Genomic DNA, 7,253 nt, shown 5'->3' on the forward strand with positions numbered 1-7,253 from the left:
CATAGCAAAGATATGGAACCAACCTAGATGTCCCTCAGTTGATGAGTGGATCAACAAGTTGTGGTATTTGTACACAATGGAATTCTATGCTGCTGTCAGAAAAAACGACATCGACCCATTTGTTAGGAAATGGAAAGAATTAGAAAAAATCCTATTAAGTGAAGTAAGTCAGACTCAAAGGAACTTAGGCTCAATGGTTTCCCTCATTCGTCATAATCAGTAGAAACCTTGGGCTCTCCTAGCAGCGATCTGCAATAGAGAAAAATCTTGATACATAAGGCCCTATAGTATGAATCTAATTGAAAGGACCTTCAGGATATTGAAACAAAAGCCATATAATGAATGATTGTTGTCCTTAATATACTACGTTATCTCTCATCTCCTTTGCTGTTCCTTGGTTATCTCATATTGTTACAGTATCTCACTTTGTTATCTGATACATTGGATTTATTTGTATTTGGATATTTGAAATTTGATAGGGAAGGGGGGAAAACCAAGACGGGGGTGGCGGGGATGGGGGGGTAGGGGATGGTAATGGGTACCAAGACATGTGTAAGGGTATCAATGTAAGTGAATTAATGCACCTTCTATCTGGCAAATATCATGTAACCCTTTTATTAATTACAATAAAAATATTATAAATAAATAAATAAATAAAAGGACGGAGAAGGTATCAAGAGACAACTCAAAATTTTGAAAACATCCTTTATGCTTGTATCCTATTCTTGCTCAGGTCACTGAGATCACAGGATTGTGGTTCAAAGCCTGGCTGGGCAGCAATCCATGAGCCTTCAGCAATAGTGTACTTAAACTGATCGGTGATTTGTTCATGATTAAAGTTCTACTACTTTCTGCCTCTGGGTTGTTTATTGGAGGTAAGGGTCTCATGGACTTTCCTGCCCAGGCTGGCTTCAAACCACCATCCTAAATTATCAAGCCTCTGCAGTGCCCTTGTGTTTCCAGGGAACACTTATACCCTATGAACCATCAAAAAATAAAAGGCAAGGGCCAGGAATTTGGCCCAATGGTTAAAGTGCTTGACTAGCATGCACGAAGACCCAGGTTCGATTCCTTAGTACCACATTTATAGAAAAAGCCAGAAGTGGTGCTGAGGTTCAAGTCGTAGAGTTCTAGCCTTGAGAAAGTCCAATGACAGTGCTCAGGCCCTGAGCTCAAGCCCAGGACTGGCAAAAAAAATTAAAAGGCAGAAATAGAACTATGCCTTATGTTTTAAACCCAGGGAGCCTTGAATTAAAAACAAAACAAACCCCACCAGACTCATATGTCCATATTGCTCTAATGGTACTCCCTGAAACACTGAATCAAAAAATTATTTTGTGCAGAGACTAGGACCTGAGATTTAGCCCTAGCACATAAACAACAACAACAACAGCGATCCAGGCAGTGTAGCAGTGCTTCATGTGTGTAATCCTAACTACTTAGGAGGCTGGTTAAAAGCCTGCTCCAGCAGGAAAATTTCTGTAAGGGCTTGAGCACTATCCTTGAGCTTTCTCAAGGCTAGAGCTCTACCACTTGAGCCATAGCTCATTTCTGGCTTTTTCTATGTATGTGGTACCGAGGAATTTGTACCCAGGTCTTTGTGCATCCTAGGCAAGCAAACTACCACTAGGCTAATCTTGGGTCCTTAAACAGAGGGACTTTTTTTGGTGCTTCATGGGACTTGAACTTGACCTGAGCACTGTCCCTGAGATGTTCAGGTCAAGGCTACTGCTCTACCATTAAGCCAAGCCTCACTTCCCATTTTCTCGGGGTTAATTGGAGATAAGAGTCTCAGGTTCTTTTGTACGTGGGGTGGCTTTGAAACTTGGTCCTCAGATGTCAATCCCCTGTGTAATGCCCTTGTGTTTCCAGGGCACTTATATCTCTTATGAACCACCAATGTAATAAAAAGGCCAGACTTGAGCTATGGTTCCAGTAAGTAGAGCCTGCTCCCTCAAATTTAAAAACAAATAAACAAAAAAAAAACCCACCCAACTCCTAAGTGTAGTTTTGTCTCTATTGGCACTCCTTGTTAAGGTTGAGGAAAGAAAATTGGGTGAGGACAGTGACCATACCCTGAGTTCAAGCCCTAGCACATGAACAACAACTACAACAAGAGCAAGGCAGTGCAGAAGGGCTTCATGTGTGTAATCCTAGTGTTGTACCCGAATTCCTAGAACCCAGAAAAGACCACCAGAGGCCACAGTCACAGCTAAAAAGCAAAGGTCGTTTATTTACAAGTATAGATTCAGGCCTCCGTGTACCCGTAGCCGGCAATGCTGAAAGGCCCTGAACAAGGAGTTTACACAGCTTTTATTGGGGAATTCCATAATTACAACCACCTGATTGGCTATTTGTTAACTCAAACCACTGGTTGAATCAGAGCTCAGGTGTCTAACCACTGAGCTTCACGCTGTTGCCCCTGAGGTTCAAGTACATGGGCCCTGAACAAAGGGAGGAGGGGATCATTCTCAGAACATGGGACAATCTTGGCACAACATTCCCCCCTTTCCCATGATAGTTTTAGAGCCAATCTTGGCTATCACCGCATACCATAATCACACAAGGGCCTAAGGGTCCAGCTAAGGCAGAAAACAAGGTTGTCAACCAAGGGGAAAAATTCCTTCACTTTGCTCCCTTTCCCGTTTTAACACAATTAGGTGGAAATGCACAACAACTATGAGTATTTACCCATACAAAGCCCTTGTCCAGATATAGCCCATAACTATTATAGATTTTTGCGGAGTAACTTAATTTTAGTCCAATCAGTCTTCCAAGTTGTTTCAGCCAAGGGTTCTATGAGGTCTGGAAACGGGTCCACTGGCTTGGCATGGGTGTAATGAATCCAAGAAGCTACTCTGTCTACCTTGAGGGTGGTGGGTGTTGTCAGGATGACCTGAAAGGGTCCTTTCCATCGTGGCTCCAGATTTTCTTGCCGGTGGCATTTCACGAGTAGCCAATGACCTGGTCTATAGCGATGAGGCACCAGAGGTGGTTTCGTCTTGTACAGGTCCCTCAGCTTGGACCAGACTTCCTGGTAAGCCCTTTGCAGGGCTTGGGGTGAAAACAAAAGTTCAAAATAGCCATTCCCCCCTTTCCAATGACTACTTTAGTCATTTTCTGTGTTGCTCTCAGCTATTTCTCCTCTGGGGGATCCCTATTATTAAAAACTCTCTGAGCAATCCTGGTAAGTCTTGGATACTCCTTCTAGGTCCTCTAATTTCTGTAGCTTCCTCTTAATATCTGAAGCTGCCTGGTTAACAAAGGACTTGACCACAGCTGCCTGATTTTCAGAGGCCTCGGGGTCCATTGGGGTAAACCATCTAAAGGCTTCCATTAGTATCTCTAAGTGCTCAGAGGGAGTTTCTGCTTTACCTTGAAAAACTGAATAAACCTTAGCCAAATTAGTGGGCTTACGAGCAGCAGCCCAGAGACCCACCTAATGGTGGGTCTGGCCATACACCAGTAGCCTTCAACTACTTTCTGCTGTGTTGTAGTCCCATTTATTCTCAATGCAAGAGTGCACCAAAAGTCTCAGATTTCTACAGACAGGTAAAGTTTCTGATATTTGTAAACAAATTCACATTTAAACCTCTAAAACTTTAAATTGCCAAATTCCCTAATACCTCTGGGCTAAACAAGATACAATATTTACAGTGTAAACAGCTCTACCCAATTACGTTTAAAGCGTGCAAAATTAATATTAGCTATACATTTTCCTGAAGTTTGTTTTAAGATTTTTGCCAATCTTACTCTTGCAGGTGAGAACCAAGTTCTTTTACAAAGTAATTTAGCTTGTTACAACTGCTGCCACGTGGGAGCAGCCATACCAGGCCCAAGACCTAGAAATACCTCACAAAATAAGACAAAAGTAGAAACCTTTAAGTACACCCAAATTTTGATGGCATGCCTGGCAGCAGTCAGAGTGAGGAAGACACCTGGGACCCTGAAAACTCTCAGGGGGCGACTCCCCATGAACACTTCCATTCTCTGGAGCCGGCTGGCCAAAGCCATCCTACCTATCAGGGGGGCAAGAGTAACACCTCAGTCTTGGGGGAACCAAGACTGATGCCTCTGTCCTGCCACCAATTGTCTTAGTGACAAGGACACAAAAACAAGAATCCATAAAAACATCTAACAAACATTAGGGTTGGTACCAGAGAAGACAAAAACATCTAACAGAGAAGCAGAGACCTTTAAGTAAACCTCAAATTTTCTCTTAAAAATGTTGCAAGACCAAGTCTAGATTAACAGTAAGGAATTTGATCAGGGTGGCCAGATCATTCTGGTAAGAAAATTTTCTCCCTAACCTTCTAAAATTGTGGGGAGGCTGGAGGTACCCTCTGGAGGCCATCCAACATCAAAGGTCGGCCATTCCAAATTACAAAGAGTAATTAATTTGTCTTTACTCAAATCAAAACCTCTGCCTCTAACATCCTTAACATTCATCATTAGAAGAGCAAGGGGAGTAGTCCCATCTCAAAGGGAGATACCCAAATCAGAAAAACAAAAAGAAATAATACACAGAGACAAACGTAGTCGCCCTATTTACCGCGGTTTTTCCACAACACATTGACTAGGCATCTGGATGGGCTTGGGGATTCCCGGCCCATGCATCAAAAGTTGCATTATGGAACAAAGTCATAGAGCATCTAGTTTTGAACAAAAGAACTCAGGAATACTACCCAAACCATAAGTTCCAGCCCTATATAGGTATAAACAACAAAGCTAGTAATATAACTGTGTCCCAAGTACCAGGGCTTCTAAATATTGAGGGGAAAAAAACAAAAATAAAAACTTTTAAACTGAAAAAGAAATTGAGGGAGAGTGGTTAATCTCAACAAGAAAATAGAGGTCCTGAAATAATAAAACTGAAAAACGACCAAAAAATGTGTACAGAAGTATTGCACTAGATGAAAAGGAATGAGAACGTAGAGGAGAGCCAGTTAAACACTTTCAAATCATGTCACACATCTGGAATCCTACCTGCTGAGGATGCTGAGGCCTGAGGATTGTGGTTCAAAGCCAGCCTAGGCAGCAAAGTCCATGAGAGCTGCTTTAGTGAGTGGCAGTGGGGGGCTTGAACTTGTTTTGCTCATGGCTAGAGTTCTAGTACTTCCTCTCTGTTGGTGGTTGATTAAAGATAAGAATCTCAAGGAACTTCTTGCCCAGGCTGGCTTTGAAAGACAACCCTCAGATTTGAGAGCCTCTGTAATCCCTCAAGTTCATGAGACTCTTTCTTCATATAAACCATCAAAGAACAGAAAGGAAAGAAAGGGAGAAAGGAAGAAAATTAGAGCACGAGAGAAAGCAAGAAAGCAAGCAAGAAAGAAAAGAAGGAAGGAAGGGAGGGAGGGAGGGAGGGAGGGAGGGAGGGATAGAAGGAGGGAAATACAGAAAGAAAGAGAGAGGAAGAAAGAATGAATAAAATAAAGAAAAGGAAGCAAGGAAGGGTGGAAGGCGGAGGGTAGGGAGACAAGAAAGGAGAGAAGGAAACAGAAAGAGAGAAGGAAATAGAAAAGGAAGCAAACAAAGAAAGCAAGCAGGCAGGCAAGCAAGCAAGCAAATAAGAGCAAATGAACTAAACAAAGCCTGAATTTGAACTTTTGTTCCTGGTTTGAATCCTGCTAGCCTGGATGGAAAAAACAAAGCAAGATAAAAACCTAAGGGAGACAGGCCAATCCATAACAAGTTAGATAACTTGAATTAAAAAAAAAAGCCAGCGTGGTGGCTCACACCTGTAATCTTACCTACTCAATAAGCTGGGATCTGGGATCAAAGTTCAAAACCAGTCCAGGCATAAAAGGACCTGTGACTCTTATCTCCAATTAACCCCTCGAAAATGGCAAGTGGAGCTTTGCTCTAGTGTAGGGCAGTAGCTTTGAGCTGAAGAGCTAAGGAACAATGCCTGGGTCCAGAAGAGTTCAAGCCCCACAACTCACACACACAAAAAAAAGAAGAACAAAAAAATGAATTAAGGCAAAGGAGGCAGATCCTTCTAGGCGATTTCACCGGCAGCGGCTGCTGGAGGCTTGGCTGCTCGAATCCTGTGCTACAAGTTTAGAGGCTTCACACAGAAGTTGGTTGGAACCTGGACTTCAGACTGGATAGCCCACAGGAATTAAAGCTTGTGATGTCCACTGAAGCTCTGTCTGTCATATTAACCACGCCAACAAAGCTGACTTCCAATCCCACTGTTTTTGATTATGCTGGGAAGAACAAAGATCCAGAGCTGTAGAAGTTTTTCCAGAAATCGGATGGTATGCCAATCCACCTGAAAAGATGCCTGCATGATCTGATGCTTTACCCAACTACTGTGCACTGACTGCGGGAGGTATCATCCACTCCTGATTGCCCTCCACATGGCCTCCCAGCCCCAAAACAGGAGAGCTCTGCTATAGAGAACCGTTGGGTTTTTGGAATAGACCCTTTGAAACTTCAATTTTCACGTAACAAATAATCAGTTTCATCCCTTCCTCTTGGATGGTCTCCTTAAAAATTTTGCAAAACAAAGACAAAGATATGAACAGTATTTTGGTTTGTTTATGAAGTGCATATGGCTTGTCAGACGTCAGAACTCACTTGTTTGGTCTCCTGATTTCCCTGCAGAGTCTGGATGAAGGTGGAACAAGGGCTGGTTAGTTAGTGTCAGTCAGAGCTGAGGTCTTCAGATACATGGAGTGTGGAGGTTTTTTTCCACCTTGGAGTGCACAAGCCTTTATAGATTTGGTTTTGACTGAAGAAGTAAGGCAAGCCAAGACCATGTGCTTGAAATAAGGGACTTGGTTTAGTGGTACCTTGGGGGATTTTTCCATCTTGCAGCAAAATATTAATAGAAATTATTTGCAGCCTGCCTGTGCTTGTTTCAAAGGGCTATTTGCCACAGCCCAGGTCCTAGCATGTCTGTGTTCCCATGGGAACAGAGCAGGATTGTTCGCACTACAATGCAGGCTGGTTCTTCTTGTGGATGCAGCCATGTCACAGATCTTCCGTTACCTTTTAAAAATGTTATCCTTTAAAATTATGAAATATTTGACTGTGGAAAAAATACATGTATAAAAATGAATTAAGAGGAAGGAGAAGATATCAAAGAGACAACTCAAAAGCATGAAAACATCATTCATGCCTGTATACTATTGTTGCTCAGCTCACTGAGATCACAGGATTGTGGTTCAAAACCAGCATGGGCAGGAAAATCCATGAGCCTCCCTGATAATGGTGGACTTAAACTCATTGGTGATTTGTTCATGGTT

General features: G+C 42.5%; 1 pseudogene; it reads left to right on the top strand.

Moving 5' to 3' along the window:
• The first annotated feature begins 2,977 nt into the window (after positions 1-2,977).
• Positions 2,978-6,401, top strand: LOC150039148 (cytochrome c oxidase subunit 7A2-like, mitochondrial pseudogene; annotated as a pseudogene).
• The last annotated feature ends 852 nt before the right edge of the window (positions 6,402-7,253 follow it).

This window comes from Megascapheus bottae, unplaced genomic scaffold (genome assembly GCF_031878675.1).
Source record: "Megascapheus bottae isolate mThoBot1 unplaced genomic scaffold, mThoBot2.hap1 HAP1_SCAFFOLD_57, whole genome shotgun sequence".
In the NCBI taxonomy this organism is placed as follows: Eukaryota; Metazoa; Chordata; class Mammalia; order Rodentia; family Geomyidae; genus Megascapheus; species Megascapheus bottae.